The sequence below is a fragment of the Aythya ferina genome, assembly GCF_964211825.1.
Source record: "Aythya ferina genome assembly, chromosome: 13".
NCBI classification, from domain to species: Eukaryota; Metazoa; Chordata; class Aves; order Anseriformes; family Anatidae; genus Aythya; species Aythya ferina.
Genome location: NC_140311.1, coordinates 11,549,018 through 11,574,884, shown reverse-complemented (window position 1 = coordinate 11,574,884; position 25,867 = coordinate 11,549,018). Strand labels below are relative to the sequence as shown.

General features: G+C 35.7%; 1 protein-coding gene across 3 annotated transcripts in view; it reads left to right on the top strand.

Annotated features, from left to right (window-relative positions):
- The first annotated feature begins 527 nt into the window (after positions 1 to 527).
- The window catches only part of SLITRK4 (SLIT and NTRK like family member 4), a 268,817-nt gene continuing 243,477 nt past the window's right edge, over positions 528 to 25,867 (top strand). For 2 of the 3 annotated variants that reach the window (XM_084535149.1, XM_084535154.1), the window contains exons 1-2: positions 528 to 992; positions 5,252 to 5,302. The gene's annotated coding sequence lies outside the window, so the exon portion shown is untranslated. Of the gene's footprint in view, positions 993 to 5,251; positions 5,303 to 22,343; positions 22,364 to 25,867 lie in introns of those variants that run through there. The other variant, XM_084535157.1, reaches the window with a different exon arrangement.

Below are 25,867 nucleotides of genomic sequence, written 5' to 3'. Positions count from 1 at the left end.
CCCAGCAGCAGCAGGCTGAGGCACTCCCCGCAGCCAGAGGCCTGAACAGCCACGTCTCTGGGCAGGCCCTCCAGCTGGGTCACCACAGTGTTTTTGGAGTGAGCTCTCTGCCTAGCGGACACCATGGTAGGCGTGTGATCTCACAGACTGCCAAGAGCCAGTGCAGAGCTCCTGCGCCCTGCCACACCAGCTGTACACCCCTGCAAATGCACTGCTGGCCCCTCCTTGCTCGCGGTGGGCAGCAACATGTCACTGCCCTCCCAAAGGCTTTTTCCAGGCGATGGGCCTGGGCACAGTCGCTGTTGCTAACGCCCACTCCCTGTCCGCCTCTCTCAGGAGAGCTGGTGGGTGCGGCCTAGTTGTGCTGCTGTCCTGGGTCTTCCCTGGCAAAACAAGGGAACGAAATCCCCCCTGTAACTCAGGGTCAGGCGCTGCAGCTGCGCTGGCTCCAAGGTGGCCGACATGGACTACTATAGCCTGGGTATAACCTTCATACCAACTCACATTTTAAAAGAAAAGACAGGCCTATTCTTCTATGCCACAGACAGAGTAGCAGAGGCAATTGCTGTCAACAACCCATAACTCTCAAAATATCAAAATAGCTAGATTAACCCGTTTCATCACTGACCATTCAACTGGAATATATATATATATAATATATATATAAACGTACATTGATGCCATTAACTATACAGCATTCTGTATTTTGACATACATAGAATTTTTGATGCTTCCACCATATGCTTTGGACCATGATCATGCTTTGCCTCATAAATATTGCAAGAAAGTGTATCTTCAAGTGGAAACTGGAGTTAGCAAAGGCTAAAATTGACCATGGCTAATTAATAGGATTCCTCATAAAACAAGGCACAGCTGACACTGTTTTCTATAATCTGTATACATCACAAATCCTACTGGTGAGCTCTCTAGAAAATATCCAAACAGAACTTCTGGGTGTGAAAATAGTTCTATTTTGCCTCACCATTTAAAGTGTAAGTAATCAGATTTATCATTAGCTCCTTTGTATTCGCTTGAGAGCAACTTATTTTAGACGCTTGTCTTCTGACGAAGCTATTAAAGAGACATTTTTACTCTTAGCTAGTTTTTGACTGAAGTTTTTTAAAGGATTTCTTTTTTTTTTTTTTTCTTTTAAGTTGCAATATATCAGAAACTTTATTGCCTTAAATTTCAAATAGCAAGTTTAATCTTTGTAAAGGTGCTGAGTTCTGTGAAACTCTGGGCCATTGTTTAAATTTTTGCTGAGGGATAATAAAAAAAAGTCAGGTTTGTACTATGATGTGCAGTGGGAGACAGCATAAGAAGATTTCTGGTTAATATGCATTAAAAGTAGTATTAGCTCCAGGTTTTTAAATCCTCTGAGCTAGTTACATTCCAGTATAAAGCATCTCATTTGACCATTTAAAGTTCATTAATATGGAGAAAAAAAAAATAGACAGTTGTTTGCTAGCTTAACAAAAAAGGACTAAATTCTATCAACATTTAAAATTAAAGAGAGGTATTCAAGCCCACAAACCCCTAAGGGGAAATATATTTATCATGAATTAATGAGGTCACTTGTATGTTGGATGTATGGTATGTTTAAAATATTTGTGTATACCTTTCTAGGATCTGATACTACTGTACACAAGCTTATTATAAATCTGAGTTACATAGCCTGTTTCTCCTACTCCACCTAAAAGGATTTAGATTTCTTAAACTTCTAGTACCCCAATTTCATAAAAATCTTGTCAGCAAATATAGCAGCAAGTACCTATTGAACATCCAGGACAGACAGACAGACTTCCACGTGCTTTACTCGTTACCAGAAGATCATTTCGAGAAACAAGAGTGAAGGTGGAAATATTTAAGCGTTTGCCCTTTATTCTCTCAGATAATTATATCCACAGGGTAACATTCAACTTACCCTTCATAAGCAGGCTGAATACTTTTTCTGCACTTGGAGAGCTGTATAGCTGCAGTTTTGATTAGCATAATTGTTGCAATGCTGATGGAAAAAGGGTCTTCAAAAGATAAATGTGTCATTCCTAAAAAATCTGATGCAGGAAACAGATGTACAATTACAAAACTGTACAGGGACCAGTAGATTTACAAAAGGAATAAAAGAAGTTGGATATAACACACATATTCTTAAGTGGACATTGCATTTCCATATATCATAAAATCACAGAGGAACAGTGACCGCTGGAGGTTGCATGGCCCAGCCTCCTGCTCAGAGCAGGGCTAAATATAAAGTCAGATCAGTTTTGCATTCAGCTGAAGTAGAACTCAAAAGTTAATCTTCATTTAAGAAATGGGTGTCTAAAAATGTTTCTTGCAAGAATGCCCTTTTCACCTACAGTTAGAAGAGGCCAATCCATTTTCATGATGATGTGATTTCTTGACATTCTTTTGGCTCCATACAAGAAACTCTGAGACTCATTGGGAAATTCATGTTCTCTGACAGCATTTTAAGTGGTCAAAAGGAAACCAGAGAGTTCATGCATATTTTGTGGAGCTGATGGTTCAGAGAATTTACAAATCCAATAATTTATGGAGCATTTCTTTTGGAACTACAATTTTAGGGTAAAAGTTCTTCACAGTAGAAACCCACCTACTGGAGAAATATGAATGATATTTTTAAGTTAAAGCTTTGAAATACATGAATAATCGGTACTAAATGGATAATAAATATACCATACTAATACTCCAATCCTTTCTTCTCCCTTCTTACTAATAGATCTTATTCTTTATTACTAATAAGCAATATATGCAGTCCCAAAGGTGTAGTTGTAAACTTCATTGTTTATTTCCAGGTTTCAGAATTACTTCCATTAATTTTATGATGCTTATTACTCTGCTATTAACTATATTTATTAAAAGCAAAAAATAAAATAAAATAAAAATAAATAGAGCAGCACAGAGATATTTCAAAGAAACACAGATTTCAATGCATACACAAATACATTTTTTTTTTCAATATACATAGTAAATGAGTTTGTAAGGGCAACTTCATATTTTTCTCTAATTACCTGAAAGTCCATCCTAATACAGCAGCAGTATTCAGGAAGTGTTACTACTAATGATAAAAAAGCCATCGTGCATCTGCAGCTGTCAAAATGCTCCAACATCAGTAGTGGTAGGGTGAAGGACTTTAAAACCATTTAGCTGCTTGCTGCTTTAATTGGAGAATAGTGAACATAACACAATTCAATGCCAACAAAGTCCCAGCAGTCCCAAGAATGCTTTTAATGAGTTTTTGATCAATGTCAAAATATATACGCATCACCTATATATAAATCACCAGTGCAGTAAAAGACAGTACGGGAAGCACAACAAACCAGGTATACTCAGTGCATGAAGGGTTTTGTATGCACCGGGACATGAATCTTTTGGTGACTTCTGCATTTAGATGGAGTCCTTTCCCATGTATGGAGGAAATTACAAATATGCCAGAGAAAACTGAAATAGCAGGAAATGAAAGATGATACCACTGTCAGAACAATAGCACACCAGAAAGCTTTGAGGGGTAGATAGGGTAGGTTTTTGAATTGCCTTAAAAATGAAATATATACTTGACTTTTAATGACTGGAGAACTTGGAATCAGCATCTGACTGATAATGTCTTTTAGATAGTTACAAGATTTGCAATATGATGATTATGTTTCTTTCTCATGAGGTTAAACAGAAGGAATCTTTATGATTGTGTTAAAAACAAACAAACAAAGAAAACCAACAACACATTTTTAGGAGAAGGATCACAGAAAGCACTAGTTCAAGAATCCCCAGTTCAAGAGGCTTCCTTGCTATTGTGAGTTTATAGATGTAAAATCTCCTGTGGGATGGAAATAGAAAAGTCTTCAGAATCACCAGTTGTCTGTCTCATTTTCCCAAGCCCATCATTCATGTCTTCCACACAGGACAGGGAAATTGTGAAGAGCCCAATGCTGGCAATTGATTTCTGGTGGTTCCTTTTCTGTTCCTTTTACAGAACTACCTGACTATAATGTCTATGAGTAGATTAATCATTTCAAGGATGATACTGAAGATAAAAAACAAGACTTTCAGACTTCGTTAAAAACAACCCTATAAGAAAGTAATAGGCTTTGAGCCAATGACTAACAAAACTCTTCATCTGAGTCTGGATAATTATTTTTCTTCATTAAGCCGTCTATAAAATACTTGATTTGATTGGATGCTTTTTTTCTTGGCCTCTGTTATGATTTCATTAATGGAGCAATATATGATTTTCTGCCTTGTACCTACCTTTTGGCATTTCCCTATTGTGAAAGGAATCAGAACAATTTTGCAAGTATGTACAATATTTTCTGGCAAAGAATCTGTATGCAGCCTAATCATCTTACTGCCTATTTACTTATATATTTCCACTAAAGGTCCAACACCTCTTTTTCAAACTGGAGAAAAAAATATATATATTGGGAAACACATAAGGGTTTTAACATTCAGGTATGTTTGATGTTTGTGCTAATAGCTTGATATTTCTGTGCCCTTCAATTAGCTAATGACCTTAATATATTTACATGTGGAATAGAAGGAAATGAAAGGTGTGATAAGCAATGTGTGAATCTCCGGGTTTTGTTCACAAGTGACAGCTTTACAAACGTATTTGTTCTTTTTCTGGCATAATACCTTCTTAGGTAGAATTGAGAGATGCCCAATTCCAAACTGAGGATAAAAAATAGAGTAGTTAAGCATAATTTATTCCACAAAGTCAAGACCACTGTATTGCAGTACCTATCTTGAATTTTTGGGGAAAAAATGAGCTTTCTTTTTTTATGGGTTGGGAACCATTAGTGTTCTTGAAGATGTTAATAGTATGCTATGCCAGATAAATACTGGTAAGGTGTTAACAAGGAATCAATATAAGATTCTCAAAAGCTTTCTAGTTCTAACACAGGTAATACCAAAGCTGTTTCTTTAAAAGTATCCCCAGAGGAAAGCTATAAAGTTAAGCTAGCAATATCCATAAACAAACAAAAATTGGCCATTTCGGGGCCATTTCTATTATGCAGCTATTGTTCTCCCTGCTTCTTAGGAAGTGTATTCCCCATTTTTGCTTAGCCCAAGATCCAAACAAAAATCTGGAAAAAGAACAGAAACTAGTAAGATAAAAACTAGAAACAAGTGCAGTTTATTATACTTAAGGGTGTGGAGAAAAAGGGAGATTGAGAAAAAAAGGCATGAAAGCAAACTGCATAAATAACTCTTTTTTTTTTTTTTTTTTTTAAACTAGGCAGCAGCACTACGAAGCAATACTGCACTTACAACAGACTGAAAACTGAACGTAAGTCATTATTCAATGCTGTCGAATGCAAAATGTACACATTCTGAGAGGAAAAAACGTTCATAATTTGCAGGAATGAGAAAGTGATTCTTGCGTTTAAATGGAATTTTCTGTATTTCAGTTCTTCCCATTGTGTCTTGTCCTGTCACTAAGCACTACTGAGAGTTTGTAGAACTGATAAAACCTCCTCTAGAAGAAAGTCTTTATTTTTTGTCATCACTGTTTAAAATGTGATGTACATAAACCCTTAAGGAGCAGACAAATTGGGATTGTCCTTAAAAAATCAGCCAAGCAATAGGAGAAGTTAAAGAAATTAGTTCAGCTTGCAGTAATAGAGGCTAGATATTTGTTGCTGTAAAGGATCCAGCTGTATCTTCCCCAGAGCATATAAGCAATGTAACAGCCTTCAGCATCCTTGGTTCTGGGATGTACCATGTCAGGAAAACAAGAAACCTTGGCAACTCTTTCAGAAGCAGCAAAAATTAAAATGTTAAAGTAAATATTGTGAGCCAAATTATATGGAATTTTATGGGAAAACTTTGTCTTGTTAAAAAGCTTCTAATCAGCCTTAAACTTGAACTGATGTTGGTGAGCAGAGCAGATTTTGTCTGAATCTTTCTTTCCTTGACTTTGTAATAAGAAGCTAAACTGGTAAAAGAATATCTCCCTTGCTTCTCACAAATAAAAGAATCTGATTGTTAGATGCTTTAAAAATATGATGTAGTATCTGCTCCAGGCACAAATCATCTGAAAAAGGCCCTTATATACATATATTTATTATTTACTGCCAAAGACAGAGAAGACAGTATTTGCAATTTTAATAAATTCCAATAAATATGTACGTTGCTGAAGAATTGTGAGCGTGGGGAATTTATTGAACGAAGTGCTGTAGATGAAGATGTAAGCTAGGACAACTAGATCTGGGATTTAACCAAGCTTTGATGTTATGCCTCAGACTTAGCACTTCAAAAATGTTTAGGTAATTTGGAGTCAAATACAATCCAATTGGACTATTGCTTCCTAGTGTTAAGAAAGAATCAGAGCATGGCTTCGTGATTCTGAAATGCTTTTGTTAAAAAGAGATCTGCATCATCTATTTATTCTGTAGCATTCCCAATTCTTACTGTTTCCAGTGTTCTGTGTGATTTGCATTTCACTTGCCCTTCAGTGGAGCTGGACTGATGTAGCTATTGATAGAAAAGAGCAACACCTTACTACCAGTGGTGATACAGTCACATGCAAATGATGAAAATTGTCCAAAGTGAATGTGTAGAAGTATTTTTCATATTTCTCTGCTTCTGAATTCTGAGTGCTTTAGATTCAATATGGAAAAAGCACAGATTACTTAAGGTAATGGTGTTTTAATAAATGACTTAAAGAAGCATTGTATAACTTTGAGAAATATTTTTCAGGCATGTCAATTTGGTCAGCTTGTTATTCTTGAGCTGTGCATAGGATTAGAAACCAACCTCCTTTTCTGTGGTCAGGATGTGCCTTTTGTAGTCCAAGGCACACAGCTGTCTGTCTGCATCACTACCATGCATTTACCATACCATCATGCAGATGGACTGTCTAGTAATCTTACCTGCAGAACCTCTGTCCTCAAGTACCTTACTTAAAGGACAAAATGTTTTATTTTTGTTAAGTGTTTACAATAAAATTTCAGTTAGAATAAGCTTATTCTTCTCTCAGGGGTTTCACATGGAAGTCTGCCAATCGTCCCTGTCTATGTGTAAAAATGCACTCCAATTTTCAGCTCACATTAAGATTAATGGGGAGGGATTGGAAAGGGAATCACAATATATTCTCCCGTGCTGAATATGCTGAGAATGTACCAGGGTTCAAAGTTCCCAACATACAGACACTTAGTAAAAAATGAGAGCATTTACTACACCATAACTAGGTACAGTCATGCATGAGTTGCTTTTCTGTCGCATATTAATAACAATTTGAAAGTTCATCAAACAAATGTGTTTTCCTGTCACCCTAGTCTTTTCCACTGTGAGAAGAAAAGTCCCATGTACTGTCTCTTTCAGGACCTTTCCCAATGGCACCATTTGCCTTTTATAACTTGCAAATGTTTTGTGCGTGAAGTCTAACACAACCAAACAAAGGTCATTCTTAAGCTTACTGAAAACCTCACTGATTCTGTGAAAAATGGTGAGGTACCATTCCAAGTTTCAAAGTCATACTTACATTTTTCTATGCCAATATTTTGTCTCTGTATTTTTGAGTACATCTTCTGGTTAACAGAATTTTGGAAGGAGATACTTAGTACATATGGAGATGGTTTAGTCCAGCCCCACTGCTGGGGCTGATGTGGTATGACATGGTATGATATAGTATATCAGCTATACCAAAGCTGACTATGTCAGGTCCTTCTCCCATCAGATTTTGAGTATCTCCATGGATGGAGACTCCAAAATCTTTTTCGGCAACCTGTTGCAGTGTTTGATCACCCTCAAAGTGAAAAAGTTTTTTTTTTCTTGTGTTTAAGTGGAGCTTTCTGTATTTCAGTTCTGTTCTTTGTCTCTTGTCCTGTCACTGGGCACTACTGAGAGAAATCCAATTCAATGACACTAAGACACGGGGCACCAAGCTCTTGAGCATGCTAGCAGATACCTTCTCGCTTCCACCTTTCTTAATCTTTGGTCAAGTGGAGAGTGTTGCTGTCTTTCTACTGTCACAGAAACAGTAGATATTTTAAAATATCTTGGTTTTCTTCACAACAGGCTTTTAAAACCTGAGATACCTGGACTTCCAGGAATGAAATAAACTGTATACAAATGTGTTCTTACATTGCAGCTATGGTTAGCTTCTGTTCATAACATTGATATTTCTCCTCCTATTTCCCAAAGCCCATTTTATATTTTAATAATGCATTCATCACCTATAATCTTTTGTACTCAGCAGCTCTGAAAATGTGAAAACGTGAACATTCAAATGATGCTGTTTTCTGTTAAAGATCTCACAGACACTGTCTTTTAGCATTAACAGAGAATTTATCACAGACACAATATCTATTATGTTTGCTCCCTCGTGTTGTAGTACAGTGCATTGAAATATAATGTATTGAAATACATTATATTGAAATATAATGTATTTTTACTTAAAAGTATCTGTGCACTCAGAAGGATGTCTGCTGCCCCTGCAAACATTCATACATTCAACAACAACCACTTGCCAGTTACAAGTAAAACACAACATTAATTTGAAAACATTTCCATGATGTATATTCAAATAGCTTTTTGTTTGCAGTTTGTAGAGTGCCTGGCACAACAGGTTCACACCACAGCTAATGCTTTTAGGTGTTCCTTCAAGGATACAAATTATGCATAAAAACAACAGGAAACTACCAAATGTCGTATCTCTCTCTGCCTCATTCCATAAGGAGACAAACATTGTTAAGCCCAAAGGTTTGCATGGGAATGTACAAATGAAACACATGAAGATCGTTCTATCTGTAGAGGTTTCTACATGTATCTCCCTGTACTGGCTGCAGGCAGTACACACATCAAGCAGGCCACGACAACATCTGAAGGATACTGTAACTGTTGAGCAGCCTTTTGGATTTCTCCAATTTTATCATGATACTCCTAACATTACCTCCGAGGACCAGATAGTGAAGATGGTGATGATTTGCTGTTGCAGAACTCTATTACAAAATAACATTCAGACAATTAGATCTATCCTGACCATCAGATTTTCAGCATATCTGTGTATCTTCATCCTTTATCTGTAATAGCCTTTCTGATCTATAAGGAATACTACTGAATGTATCCATAGGTACACATACACAGTCAATAGACAAAATACTATTAGAAAGTGCTGAAATTCACGGTGATATATTCTACTTTTGCAGAACCAATGAAGTTTATTGTATATATTATAAACAGTTTCATTGGTCCAGGTCTTTTCTATTTGCTCCATAGAAAGGATGCTTTTAATATGTGGTAAGCAATGCCGTAGAGGTATATTTGCCTAGGTTTATGCTATGGAATATTGTTCACCATATGTTTACTTATACACTAATATGAAAATATGGGGTCAGGGAAACATTATGTTAATTGCTTTAGTGGATCAGTTCCAAAACTATTTGGGACGGTTTGTGTAAGAGCATATGTATAAAGAGCAGTGCTGTGGAGACGTATTTCAGCAGCTAACTGGGAGAAGTTTATGATTTTAAAGGGATGAAAATTAACCTTGGCTTCTTTTTGAGTCAAACATAGCTCTGGTAATTTGGGACTCTCTTATACATTTATATTTTCCAGCATCATAGACCTAAAAGGCTATTTCGAATGCAAGTATGGACCTTTTGCCATTCATTCATATTTACTGCTTTCTTATAACAATACCTCTTACTACCTTTAAATCCTGTTGGTGAAACGGCTTTTTAGGCTGCTGAGCATTCTGCAAAGACTAGGCTTATTGTTTTTTGACAGTCAACAACAGTCAAGCACATGCCTATTGTCCCATCATACTACTTTATGTGTTAAAGACCATCTGTCCATTCTTTTCACATTCCTGGTTCTTGAGCATTGTCTCAGCATGAGACAGGGCAAACTGAGTTCTGCCTTTTTACAATAGCTCTTTGCAAGATGATCACTAACATGTTTTAAACCTTTTAGGTATTAATATTAAGTGGATTTACAGTGAATAGGTCTGTCTAATGGATCAGCTTATTGTATTCACTGACAAAGACATCCACATGAAGAAAATGCTATTAGCTCTGCAGAGGAAGAGGAGCTCTTCTTAACAGTTTTCTATTCTCTTGATGTTGATTATAAATTATGAGGAGTCTGACCTCTGCTACACATTAGCACTACAATTTTTCTAATAGTTAGCCCATAATTATGCTTATTCTTTCTTTTTCCTTAAATTCTTAGTTAAAAGTTAACATTTCTTCATCTCTTCTAATTCACCAGATAATCTATAAATACTTTCAGATGGGAAAACTAATTTAGGAAAAAAAGAAAAGAAATTAGGTATTTTTAGTGTGTGTCTTTCTCCTCCTTAACTCTTTCATCTCCATTAAAGTCTCTTTCAATATGCATTATATAACAGATTTTATAATATCCCATTTCCCTTTATTTCTCATTTACTCAAAAAAAAAAAAAAAAGTAACAATAAAAAATATTACAATAGCTTGATACTGTCTGATTTCTAGAAACTACTGAATTGCCAACTTCCACTATGGGCCAGCCTGTGTCAAACACCATAAAGTCAATGAAAGTTTTGTCTCCAACACAGGTGATAACTAGGATTGAAGTGCAAAAAGGACAGCTTCAGTTCAATGCTTGTTACAAGGCTGAGGAGCACAGTAATAGTTTCAAGGATGCTGCTCATTGCAAGGGCAGAACAGACATTTCTCTGTCCACAGTCTGCTAGATGGATTTGATATGAACCTCCTGGCATGCTGCCTCTCTTCCTGTGTCTTAAATCATGCACGAAGAATTTAAAACCAGATCCTAAAAAAGACCTAAGCACATCATGAAAATTCATAACCCTGAATGAGGTGCCATGATACGTTCATCAGATTTGATTCCCAGCTGTGGGAGATCTTCATTACCAGCCAACCTGTGCAGCTGAAAGCCAGCAGAAGTCATCATGTACAGAAAATGGCTGCATAAGGAAGTCAGCAACTGTTTAATGTAAAATGTGAAAAGAATTTATAAGAGCTTGTTTCATTTAAAATATACAGGTTCTAGTTCCGTACTTTCTCTCACCACATACACATTTCTGTAAGGAAATCTTGTCAGATTTCTTAAAGGGTTAAAACAGCCTCAGTTGTGGATACAAGCAGTCCTTCACTTCACACCAAATCAGCTCATAGTATTGTAGTCCTAGGTAGGAAATTTGGAGATTGGTGTTTGAGCCTCCATAGACAGTCAGACAATAACTCGTGTCTTGGGTGAGCTATTTCCTGTATCTTGGCTGAGCAGGCTAAATTAATTTGTGCAAGAAAAGAAGCATCAGTGTCACTTCCCATTTTCTTAGTGCATCTAGTTAGAAAAAATTTGTGACCTCTGATTCAGACATAGAGAGATAGACGTACGGTGACTGGGAATGTGCAACAATGAAATACTAATATTATTGAAAGACATTTACTTTCATTTCTTTCTCTCCCAAATTCAAGAAAAAACAAGAAAATTTGGGAGATAGGAAAACTGTCTCCCATCCAGGTTTACAATATCCTTTAAAAAAAAAAGATTGTTAAAATCCATGTTATCTTTCCCTGTCTTTACTGGGAGGAACCCAGATCTTTCTGAAGTATTTTAATGAAAACTTCAGAGAAAGTAGCACTTGACAAAATAACCCAAAGCCTGATGGTGATTGCATATACACTCAGCAAAGAGGAAAACTGAGAGAGATTCCACACCTACCACAAATCAAGCAGAGAGAGATACTCAGCACCAAATTTCTCATACTGCTGTGAGTTACTTTACCTCAAGAAGTGACTTGATGCTCTCTGGAATGAGAATAGGAATCAATCCCTATTTGAAATCCAGAAATCTTTTTTTTTTTTTTTTCCATTAATTTTCATCAAACATGACAGATACCATCAAAAAGTTTCACTTTTGACAGATCAGCTCTCACTGACCCTCCAAACTTCTCTATTACCACCCCCCCCCCAAAAAAAAAAAGCTCTCTATTAGCTCTGCTGACTGTAATTTCCAAGTAGCTTCACATGAACTCTTATGGTAATGTACGGTAATTAACACATTCTCTTAACTCATCTTAGAATTTAATGCCAAATCCAGGCAAGCAGCAAGGACTATTAACTTTTATGACTGTATAATGACAGAACAAAACCTGCAAATGTAAGTGACCTCCAAGATTTGTTTTGATTCCCAGCCATTAAGAAATAAATAGCTAGTTCATTATAACATACAGGGAATTTATTTTGGCAAATAGATCAGGCTATGGCAATTAAGAGTAACATCCTGACTTCTATGAAATTTGTCCTCAACTATTATCCAATTTGTCTACTATCAAATTGGTGACAAAATGTAGAATTCTGACTTCCCAAAAGGAAAATATCTTATGTATACAGAAAGTTCACAATTTTGCTTCTCCCTTACCCTTCTGTTATTTCTCTTGAACTATGAACCTTTCAACATACTGCGTGATTTGACTGTTCTGGCATTAAAATCTATCTTTGGATAGATTTTAAAAAAATAAAAAAATGCTTCCTTCTAACATTCAAGAGTACAGAAAAGCCATTGTAAATACTTGCATAAGTCAAAATACAGAGTGATCACTGCAAATCTTAATTCATCTTGAAACAGGAAGAAAATTATTTGTATGTTCTGTAGAGGATTAGTTTTGTGGTGTCTTAGCTTCCTGAATGCTGTCAGACAAATGAGAGAGACAGGAGAGAGGAGGCAATGGAAGCTTAAAACTGACACAAGTGGAGAGTGAAAGGCAATGCCCCCTGGAGTGGTTGGTACCTTCTTATTAAATTAGCATAGACATAATGCAAAATGTGACTTTTAAAATCAATGGGATAAGTAATATTCTGGAGGCATTTACCCGTCTCACTTGGCTCTAAGAAAAGGAACAGATAGTTTGGGCTGAATATCTCACTTTTAGAAGTCTAATCATACTTAGGTATGGTTAGGTTAGAAGAAGCCTCATGTTTTCTGGTCTGTATCTTGTCAGAAGCAACAATCAGAATGACCCACTCCTTGGTTTATTATATACATATTAAAGTCCCATATTTCATCATTTAGTTTGTCTTTCCCAGTGAAATATAATAATTACATGTAGGCTACCCAAAACCTCATTTCTAGCATATTTCATGACTTTTTATTTTTTTTTTCAACTAGGGCTTGTAGTCATCAAGACGACTTCAAAACTTATATTTCAGTCACTCATAATGTCCCTGATATAAAAATATATCTATGTGTAAAAGCATGTGAGAGAATGAATGCTCATTTAAAACATAATTGGTCAGCAGACATATGTTTGGATAGTGCTGCTGTAAAAATAATTCCTTTAAAATAAAGCACAGCTTTCTTGTTATTTTTTTTTAGTTAGTATACATTCCCATATGGAGCTTTTTTTTTTTTTTTTCTCCTTTAAATATATTTCCCTGGAACCACTCGTTTCCATTTTGTCCCCCAAATGTACTTTTCCTAACACATTTAAACAACAACAACAACAACAGCAACGCAAGACTAAAATCTGTGGCCGCAGAAGCCTATACACACACAATTCACCTTACCTCTGCCACCAGTCCATCTTCACAGTCCTCAGTGGCCAACACCGGGGGTCTGGGCTGCACTTGTGGTGCCTCAGTAAAAGTGGGACAGAAGGTGCAACGGCCATCTCACAGCTGTCATAAGTAGCTGCAGCACTGCCTTCCTGCCTCTGTGAGGCATATTCTCAAACTTATAATAGCCTCTGGGCACTCAAAAATACTCTCGTGTCTTGGAGATGTCTTCAGTGTACACAGGCAGGCGTTAGGGTTCTGTGAGGAGATGGGGACTTGAGAATTTGACCCTTACTGAGATGGAAATAACTATTCTTCTTTAGGTTTTTCACTACTTTTATATAGTTTATATTTTTCCTTTACTTCTTTCTGGATATAACAATACTGTTCTTGCCTTACAGCTAGGCACTCACACATAACCGATGGAGTTTAAACGCAGTCTCGTACCAGATCCACATGAATCTGGTCTCCTACATGTATCCCACTCAACTACTAAATAATAAAAATCTCTCCCTCCTATTTTCCAGGGCTTCTGCTATGTTTATATTTTATATGCTCACCTCTTTCACAGCACACCTATTTTCTTCTTGGACAGATTTATGAAAGTTCAAATAATTAGTTTATTCCTTGTAAACTTTCCAAGCATGCTCAGTAACAATCATATAGTACCAGTTTCTCTGAAGTCCACCTTGTCTGTGACAAACGTTGTGTGAAGATGCTTCTTCCATTGCCAACCCACATGCAAATGTACTTGGCTATAATCACTGCAGCAACATAAAATGGCTAATAAAAAGAAATGACTGAATTAAGCATAATTATACTTAACAAACTAACTTGAAGATTTAGTTTGCTCATTAATGAATGCATTGAAATTTACTTATACTGCATCTTCTTAGGCTTTTCTGGAAAATATCAAGTATAATATTTTGAAATATGTGAAAAACAGTGTTTGCTTCCTACACAGAAATGTAATTTGGCCCCCAAACCACTTCACAGTCTTTGACCTCAGATGACTGCCCTGAACATGGATTTTTCCCATTAACTCTTTTACTGCAAATGGAAATATCATTCCCTTGCTATAAGGTTGTTAGTGCCAAGGGCTGTATTCTGGCTAGGACTGCATGCAGGCAACTACCAGTAAAGGGAAATTTGCAAGTATAATTCCATTTTCTCAGCACTCAAACCCACTGAAAACAATCCAGTTAAACAAGCAAGAAAAACTTTTCGGGAAGATTGAAAAGGGGAAAAACATCTTATGTATATATGTGTGAGTTTACTAATATTAAAATCTAGGGTCTAAGGTCAACAGATTGCAAAAGGCTTGCTTTTATTTCACATTTTTGTAGGAAAATAATTTATGTACAAATAAGAAAGAACTAAACTTGAGATGGTGTTGCAAAACTCATTGACTGGTAGGTTTTGTCAATGGTATGATTTATGACCCAATATCACAGTGCTGAGATCAATAGTGATAACTCTGTACTCTTATATGGCTCTTTGTTTATTTGGCAGAGTTTAAAAACATTTTATAAAAGACCTAAAATGCACAGTCACTCAGAGATCTTTAAAGAGCTGTCGTCTATCTGCTAGGATCATTATCCCCATTTTACATGATGAGTAAATAGTGATACTGGTCCACTGGGCAATATTCTGCCATCCTTCTGTGAAAGCTGAGAATTGGGCACATGCCTTGAGACAGGGCTTTGCCCCCTGAGCCTCACCGCTGCCCTTGGCCAGATATTGGTGTTCAGTGTCAGCATTCATATACAGGCCTCTGACAGACTTTTCACCTTTTTTAGGCCCTAGGGTCTATCCAGGTGCAGCGATTCATTCACATAGTAGAAAGACTGGATCCGTACAGGACACACTATTCACTTTTCAGATTCCAGATCTCCAGAAGTAAATGCCTACTTGATAGTGCTTAATGGTGGCCATGTGGCCTCAAAATGTTTCATAAATTCCTTCCTGCTGGTAAAACCTGTGATGTTGGCTATTCCCTTATACCTTCATACTCTGCTGTGACACCTTATAGTTGTGCACTTTGTATATGTGATTTTTAGTTTCTTCCAAGGTGTTAAAATGCTTTCTGCCTGGCAGTGTGTAAGGGCTTGTAAGTGTTGATCTTGCTATATTATTATTTGCTTTTAGGGATTGCAAAGGATTGGACTTGATGGATCAAGTAGCTGTTTCCTTATCTCCATTCTTAGTGATAAAACAGGGAGAAGTGCTGAATGTGCAATTATGGAAGTAAATTCTGAAATAAAAACAAATGACTGGTTTCGCTCTTTGATTGTGTATTTTCAGAAAAACCTATGTTTAATTTCTATCAGCCAAATTACTACAGAAAAGAACTGGGAAAATTCAAGTCCTTGCAACTGTGTATTTTATTTTTTTTTCCAAACAAGTAATGTTCTTTCTCTTTGCTGGTGATAGAATTCTCAAAGGAATTTGTGGGTGATTTTGGAATATTTTAAGATCTGACTTGTTAAGGGCTCCATCCCAGGAGACAGGCTACCTTTTGAAAAGTGAATACAAATGTATCTCAAACTGTCATAGCCCAGATGCTGGTATTCACAGTATCATCTTCAGGGGCTGGGAATAGGACCCCTTCCCCACATACCACTGGCAGGTTGTGTGGCATTTGCTCGTACTTCTGTTCCTCATTCCTTCTTGGTCTGTCATCTCTGCAGAATGTGCAGGAGACTACCTTTAATTCACATCTAGTTTTCTACACAGGTGGGCCTCAACTGCAGCTAATAACTTTACCTGTGGCTGTCTTGCAAGTATTGGTTTTAAGGACAATTATATAGGAAACAAAATTAATTCAAAGACATTTATTGTTTAAAAAATAAAAAAAAATAAAAATAAAAATAAAAATAAAAATCCTTTTTTACATAATTTTAGACTCTTTATTCTCTTTCTCCTCTTCAAAATAATAGCTTCCAGCAGCTGGCAGGAACTTTCTGTGAATTTAAGTTTGGAGCTAAATAAGGAACATAGAGAATGCCTGGTTGTAGGGATCACTGCAAAGAATTGCCCTCTTTTTGTCATTATTACAGATCATTAGTTGCTAATGTCTTACCAGTAGCATTGGTTTGCAAGTAAAATACTGAGGCTCTTGGAAATCCTAAAGGTGTCTATCATATTTTCAGCTAAGGCCCTGATACAGTAGTAAAATGTTAATGGTGTTAGGAATAATTGAATCCTTGCCTTATTACATATGGACTCGTTTGAAAGCTCATTATTTATTTGGCAAGTACTTAGCATAGCAAATTAATCTAAACTGACACATGAGAATAAAGTAGGTAACTCAAAATGAAAGCCAAAATCAAGATTAAAGAGGTAAAATCAAGCCTATTTATTTGAACACTAGTAAAATGTTTTGATAAATGGAGGGGTTTCAAATGGCTGTAGAAAAATGAAAGAAAAGACCAAAGACTACAAATAAAGGCAGAATTAATTGCAAGTTGGGAGTTTATTCTTAGGAGAGGTGAGTCTAGTCCAGTGAGTCTACAGATTTCCTTTGTATATGACTTCTTGTTTAGAAAAGCTACCTGAGAACTTTGGTTAATTGGACAGATGTCCTAGTTAGAGCATTATTGTAACTTTCCACTGTATTATGATTATTTTAATTGAAGCATTGTAAAGAAGCTAGAACCTCATCTTTGATTCTTCACCTTGTGTTCTCTCAACAGTTTCATAGATGAACAGGTGAGGTGAGCATAGGTGTCTCGAGATGGATGGCTTTGCACAGCAAAAGACAGATACGCACACCCTCAGAGAAGGGAAGAGAAGGAAGAAGAGGAAACAGATTCGAGCGCTTCAGCTTCACCCCTAGAATGAGCAAATCTGAGTATGCTTGCAGCCTGTGATGGTTGCAGCTGCATAGCTAGTGGATGGGGCAGCTTCTTGAAATAAGCTTCAGAGTATTTACTGCATAAGTACTTTTTATTGCCTCTTTTTCATTGCTTGTTCACTTTATTTGGATCACAATTCATGAAAGTATTTAAGCATTTCAAACAGGTGAATGCTTCTATTGAATTAAAAGTTAAGTACATACTTAAGAACTTCGATAGTTCAGGGCCTCAATCATAAAATGCCATAATTAGGGCACTGCAGCCATTTGTGCGAATCAGTGAGATTTACTTCTTTGAATCCCTTGAATATTGGGGCATGGTTTTCATACAAGGAATTTGCCTTTATTATAAGATATAGTTCATTTCAGAGAAGTGCAAAGCCATAACCTACTGCTCTGTAGGCCATGTGATATATACATACATATGGAAATTAAGCAGATAAACTGGAGCTGCTTCTGAAGGTCTAAGCTATATGAATACAGAGTAACTTAGGATGATGATGTACCTCTTAATTACTGTCAGGATCTTTGGATATTAAAAATATGCTGTAGCTATTTTTAGCTGAGGCATCAAAGATGGAAAGTAAAAGAAATAAAGAAACCCTTGCAATTAAGTAAACAAAATAAAATGTGACACCTCATAAATACAGAATAAAAAATTAAAGTAGCCATTTTAAATAGCTCAAGCAGTGATTTCTAATCAGTTCTAACTGGTCGCAGTAGACATGTAGAATTGCAGTAATAAAGCAAATTAGCAAAGGGGCACAACTTGATATGATGACTCACATCAAACCCTCACAGAAAAGCAGTTTCATAAAGCCAGTTTCCTGTGAAATTAAAGTAATAATTTGCTTTAGGTATTTTATTTTCCAATGAAAATATTCAGCCACAAATAATTTTGGAAGGAATATTTTATTGTTTAAGTAGAAGGAAAAAAATCCACATAACACTCAGTTGGACAGCTTCAAATGGACTTTAGGCTGACAGTAGTTGAAATGTTATATTTGTGAAGCTGGTGTTTTAAATTTAAGAATTTCAGTCTCGTCTTTCTAAGTTTAAGCTGGTCACTGTCAGAATCAAGATAATGTATAGGAATTTTCCCTGTCCCCACCAGAATGCAAAATGATGTAACTGTGTAAGAAAAAGCACTGCATAGTTTAAGCAACAGATTATTTGGTTTTGATCAGCATACTGTATGGCACTCTGAAGTATTTTGAATATGTGTGATATAAGGCAAATCTAAATTTCATAAAATAAATAAACAGGCACAATGAATTTTGAAGAATCAGGGGAAAAGTTGATTTGCAACAGTCAGAGACCCATGAGTATAAAGCAGTTTCTTGTAGTCTTTTTCCTTTTTACCAGTCCAGGATAAAAATTGCAGGAGGTTCTGGGCAGGATGACAAAGGAATGAAAGTGGCAATCTTGCCACACAGGTCAGTGTGACACGGGGGGTTTGGAGGGCATTTTGCATAGTTCCCCCATGACTAGGAATTTGTATCAGGTGCATTCAGAAGATCTTTGCATCCAAAGAAGTCTCAATGAAATCTCTGTGTTTGCATGAAATCAGAGCTCGTTACAGGAATAAATGGGAAATTTGGAGTATGTGACAGCAGTGAATAAGATATATCTGGTAAGTGACAAATAATGCTTTCACATCAAAGTTGTCCCGGTAGCTTTTTGGTGAGCTAGAATAGGAATCAGAAGTAGGGACATTCAAACTCTCCTTTTAAGAAATGTTTACTCAAGTGATTTCCTTGAATGAGAAATGTGAAATGTTTCTCACCTTGTCCATATATATAGTCTTGGGTTCTTTTAAATCTTTGTTACAATTTTATTCAAATGTTTTTCTTTTTATTTCTCTTCTGTTTTCTTTTTCTTTCCTTTTGGTGACTTAAAATACATGTTAATGTATGGTGATCTAATTAATGTTTTGGGACACTAATTACTATTTTTAAATTATATCCACTTGAGGAAAAGAAATCAAAGTTTTCTGTTTCTGATTTTAGAAAATTAAGATTTTGAAAAGATGACAAACTGTATTTAGTATTGGCAACCTATAGCATGCATAAAAAAATAAAAATATAATTTAATTTTCATTGGTAACCTTTCCTTATCCCTGAGTTGTTTCTGGAATTCTGTAGAGCAGTAGGCACACACAGAAAAGAAAGGGTTCCTTTTTGCAGTTTCCAAATAACATAATACATGTACATATATGTCAAAAAAATGTAAATTTAGGAATAGAGGATAAACTGAAGAGAAGCGTGTGCTGTAAAGAACTTTGCCCTATTTCCAGTGGATTGAGATTTGCTTGCCTAGGAAAGATAAGGTAGCAAAACTGAGACATAAAGATGCTTCCATGGGAGAAAACTACATTGATTTTATTGCCCTAGAGTAAAACTCCAGCTGATATAAATCATGTTCTAAATCATAAAGAAAAGCGAATTAATACGTTAAGCAACATAATGCTTGTTTTTCATGTGCATCAGATGGGTGAGTTTACCCATTCTTTTTGATTTGCCAGTATATGACTGAATTCATATGAGGGGTATCTTTCATGGAGCATAGTTAATGTACCAGTTATTGGCCACTGGGAAGCGGGGGGAAACGTAATGACTGTATTCCAGACCAAAGCGGGGCTGGCATAAATACATATATTCCACTACAGGTTTTTAAATATGTTTTGTTTAGTCTGCAATTCCTTTTCTTTATGTCAGAGCCAGATAATAAACTACTTCAGTTGGAGAGCTGTGAATCCAGTTTTCTGGCCTTGTTATTTTTCAAGACACCAACATCCATCACTTGTTCCAATTGTAAAAGGAAATGGACCTGCTCAGTTGCCAGCATGGTTTTCTGCAACTTGCTACAGCTTGCATTATGCCAGCTGAAAAGTTAGTCATGCTTTCTGCTTGTTTATTGCATGCAATGGCTATATATCATAATAGGGTTATATTTGAAGCTACTGGAGAAAGAAGAATCTCTGCTTCATCATCTTATTTCTATGAGTACTGTTTACATAAGTTCTATGGCTGATGCTATACTTATTGGAGAAATTAAATGCTGTAAATCCAATTTCAGTGGTACCCTAGGGTGACATTAGAGAAATAACTGTACTATCCAGTTTTAACATCCATAGCCATAAACATCTACACTTGTATATTAACATTTGTAGTATTTTGGAAGAGGAATGCTAAATGTGGAACCATTGCAAAATACACATGATCTTCATATTTAGTTACTCAGACATAACTCCTTTTTAACATGAATGTATGAAAGGTATGGATAGAAAATCCTATAAAATGAAGCCAATATATATTTACTATGCAATCAGATAAAGGAATAATCTAAATGGGAAAATCATTCCTATGCTGATAATGACTGACTAGTGAAATCCTGGTAGTGGTATATCTGTCTACTTTTTAATTGTTTACAGGTTGATATTTTTAAGGAAGAAGTAATAGGATGACATGAAAAGATGCAGCAAAGGAGGAATAAATGTGGCTTAAGAAAAGTCAATTTTCAATCTAAAAGTTGGCAGTAAGGGTTGTGTTTCTCTCTTGATCTTTGTGCAATCCCTTTCCTTATATCTGTGAGGATTCTCTGTGAAAAGTATGTAATTTTAGTTCATGTCATGCTATAAGACTGCTGCCTGTGACCTGAAGAATGACATTCTGTGGTTACACTTCAGTTCTGGCTTTCTTATCTACACATCCTCATTGCTATAAAACTTGTTTGGGTTCCAGTCAGAGTTCTGCCATCGCTGTAGCCCAATTGGATTCTTCTAGAGATGCCAGCTCTCTCAAACTCCTTGGCAGGCAAAGCTGGTTTCAATTTGGCTTGATTTAATTTTACTTTGATTTAAAGAAGATGAATGCTAGCCATTTAACTGATTCTAAGAAGTATTTCCAGCAAAATGCAGTTACTTTCAAGGCCAGGTATAGAGAATCAGTGCAGTACATTTTCTGAAAGATGGCACACGGACTAAAATCCTGTCTGTCTCTGAGCAACAAGTCAAGCAGCAGTAAAAACCTTTCTAAACTGCTTCAACATTCCCTTACTGTAAAATAGGAATAGAGATGGAGGTCTGTGGGTAGAAACACAGCCATCTCCTAAGTCATGAGAATAGATAGCCAAGTGCAGTTTGATCCAGTAGTGATTGCTAATGTATCCAGACATTCTGTTATGAAATTTCCCATTAAAACCTGTCTCTTAAAAAAAAAAAAAAAAAAAAAAAAAAAAAAAAATTTCCTTTATGCTGTATTTTTATAGCTTTTGGTGGCTTTTCTTGGTACATTGGTACTTGGAAGCCTAGACTGGTAGATGTTCATAAAATATCTAGCGGTCACCTGCAATAAATCATACGTGGTGTTGTAATGGATCAAATATACTGCACAAAAAAAAGACATACTTATGCAAAATAACTCTGCTCATGCATAATCTATCTTACTGGGATCATAGAGACTCCAGTAAACATATAATCTCCTGAATTCTTCTTTAATGCAGAGTGGAAGGCTACTTCTATCATCACTACAAAACTTTTTTTTTTTTTTTTTTTTCTGCTCATTTGTAGCTGTTATATGTAGCTGTATAGACAGGCCACTGAACAATTAAGTTCAATTTTGAATTCAGTTCAATTTTGAAATTTTTAACAAGGAAAAAGTGATGAAGTGTCTGTGGTCTGTTGACAGATGCTGCTGAGAGAAGAGGAACCACTTACGTCAAGGTGTAATTCATAAAATTTAAATAAATTGGCACATTTTTAGGGCTTGTGCTCCATGCATTCCAGAAGGGGTCCTGTCAGTCTGTTAGAGGTGTGACATGTGCACAATTTGTGCACACACCAACATACATTAGAAGAAAAAAATACCTTAAAAATTAAGCACACACACATTCACTTAAATGTGTTGTTAAAAATATGCAGCTTGTGCAACAGATATATGAGGGGAAAAACAGGAAAACATTCAATCTTTACCATCTCCTAAATTTTGCTGTAAGTAGAAAATTCATTTATTCAAGACTGATAATGTGAAGGATAGACATCACTGATACCAGTAAGTGATACATGTAAATGAAACCTCTCCATTGAGCTTCAATGCAAATAGCATTTGTTAAACCTAATACATATTACTTTGTCAGGAGAGGTAGTACTTAGTTACTAGAAGAACTATTATCTGTTTTCCTTCCTAAATTTCCTTGCATGAAGATATAAGCTGATTTGGAGCATAAAGTCATTACTTCACATATACATGTAGCATTTTCTTGCATGATCTAAAAATTCATTTTATTTCTTTGCTTTAATGTAATTGTTGCTTGCTGAAATCTGTAGTAACATTTTTAAATTACCTTTCCTGAGAGTGTTGAGATTCTAAATTATTATTTTCTTGTAATTGTCAGAGCTATGCATGAAGTAAAATGCAATGTATGATGCTTTTCCAGATATCATCATTTATTTTGTTCACATAAAAAAGTATTCTGCTACTGCCAACCACTTCTGCTTCCATGAACTTTGAATTAAAAATAAATAAACAAACAAACTTGGGGCAATAGATTCAAAGGGGAGCCATCCATAGCTGTAAAACTGCCAATGAGGCAGTGCTCTACTGCATCTTGAGCAGTCCAGGGACTATGTCATTGCAGATGACAAAAACGCGTTACCTGTATTGGACAGAGTTACTCTGAGTTCTTGGCCTATGGGTGAGAGGCAAAAAGAATGTTCAGGCCTCCATACCTCTGTTTTCTAGGAAGTGTAGATGAATCTTCTCAGAGCTCTGGTTTTTGCTTGCTCGATTGATTGATTTTCCCCATTTTTTACCTCCCTCTCCTCCAGCCTGGTTTATGATTTCCCTTTCTCCACATGAAAAATAACCAACAGAATAATTATTAGAAAAAGAGAAAATAAACGCAGCAGAAAGCATAAATGGATTAGGTAAATGAAATTAGAGGAAGTGAATTTACATGAAATATCTCAAAAAGGTGGTTTGTACCGCACACTCCCTGTTTTGGTGAGAAGTTGTCCTCTGTAGCGTTGGCTTGACTAGCAGCCGAAGATGTTCTTCAGGTTTGGTTCTATGTGTTAAAATTAGAGAATTTCACAACATTCAGTAAACACCAATGTTATTTCACTTCATGATTATAGGAAATTGATCATAGTGATTGCTCAGGTATGCAATTTTACCACTAAATTTGGGCAATAATAAGGGTAACTGTACTGTGTTTCTTGGCAATACAGATTTGCCCTTTTGTTAATAACTGTGTATAATTTACATCATTTTTAAACTAGTTTTGGATGACGTCAGTCATTTCTCATAATGGATTTTACTCTTGACTTTGGAGGCTTTTTGTATGACACACACACACACAAAAAAAAAAAACTTAAAATGGTGGGAGTAGAAAAAGTATTAGAAAAATGTTGGAATTTGATAAGAGTTTCATCTTTTTTGTTTTGACAAATATTTTATTTTTGCAGTCATAAAAATTAAATTTTAAAACATTGCTTTTAAAACAAGCATATGAAACGTACAACCAAATGAACCTACAATCTACAACCAAATGAAACAAGCCTTGTTTGATGAACTCTTAATTATAAATGTTTTTGGCATCTTTCCTAATCAGAATTGCCTGAAAAAAAATATGGATACAGTTGGTTTTCTTTACCTAATATGTTAAAACTTATATATATATATACATATATATTTATATATGTATATATAAATATATATGTATATATAAATATATATGTATATATATATATAAATATATATATATAAAATCAGATTAATAAAAAATTGTATTACTTTTCTTTCAAAAATATTAAATGCACATATTTATACAAAATATATGTAGTATAAAGCAAAGCACAACCATTACCCACTGAGCTCAAATTTAATGAAGAGCATTTAATTAACTGTACAACAATCAATCAAATGCCAGTAAATTTTCCAGTAGAAAATTCTCCTTCTCTGTCTGCTTATTATCTCTTAGACCGCTATCTTGTATGTCTGGCATCAGTAAAAGTAAAAATAATAGCTACTTGGCCTCTCCCTCCGTTTTCATGCACTAATACAGCACTGATAAAATTGTCTACTTTTTACTTACCTTGGTAGCTACATTTTAAACTTCTACTCTTGTCTTTTATTTTATTTCTTGTCTCTTGATTCTGTTTAAGAGGACTCATTCCCATGTACAATCTTTTTAGTTTTGTACAGACTAGCATTAGTCCAGACCTCTCTGTTGGCTAGTTTATTACTGTATTTCTTCATTGACTCCCCTAATGTTTGAAGGAACTCAGGCTCTACATTTCCATAATGAACAAAGGCATGGTCTTTATGCCATGGAACATTTATCTTTTGGTTGATACTACAACTGAGTATCAAGGACAGAAAGACATATGAAACATTTCTTTAGTAAGCCATGGGAAGAAATAAACATATATTGAAGATGTTCTCTTATTTTGAACTGGTTTTCACTTCCCTCTTTACATTTGTGTGGACTTGATATCAGTTAACCAAAGTAGTGAAGGTTTAAGCATGATTAGTACTTTTGCTAAGGTGATATATGAAATAATGAGATTTATCATGTAGGTCTTAGGAAGGGCAGTGATCTAGGAAGTAAAATAAGTCCAAAGTGTAGGTAAAGGCTTTATGATGTAGGATTCAATCATGAGGAAAGAACTGTTAGGCTTTAATCAGAAAAAATGTTGTCTGTACCCCTGTATATTCACAGTGTCTACTCACAGAGATTAGATAGTAAATTTAAAGGATGCGGCTTAGCGGATCGTGATTCTTGGGGGAGATAAGGTGGCATAGCTAAAGCACCAGGTAAGTACCACTGTTATACAAGTATTTTTTAGTATTGACTGGAATAGTAATTAGTGATGTCTATGAAAATTCTTTGCATACAAGTCCTAGGAGACAGGATTTTCTCTCTGATATCTAAACACAATTGGCTTTTTCTTACTCAGCTTGTTCTTCATTAGCATGTGCAATTTGACCACTAATTAGCATGATCAGCAACTTTATTCCTGACTCAGGGCTGCACAACTGAGACAGATTTTTTGCTAACAATTCTTTCACCATCTAATCTGAAGTTCTCTAAAGACTAACTGACTTCACAGGTGCCATACACTTGTGTATCATTACCTCAGCTGCCCTGGAAGCTGAGGTAATGATGTGACAGACAGCTTTCAAAGAAGTAAATGGGCTTAAGAATTAGTTAGCAGCTGAAGAAAAGGTAAATGAAAATGAAGACGTGTACTGTGGAGTTTTTTTTTGTTTTTTTTTTTTTTTTTTTTTTTTTGTTACCTTGTTTATTTGTTTTTTTTCCCAAGTGGAAGTTTAAGCTTTTTTCACAAATCAATTTGTCTGCCTAGAAGCAAGCAAGCCTATCATATAGAGGTGTGATGTCAAGCATTAGCCTCATTTTTATTTTAGCTGTCTGTGGTAATAACCATTACAATCCAGGCTGTAAAACTTCATTATGTCTTCTCTTGTTGACA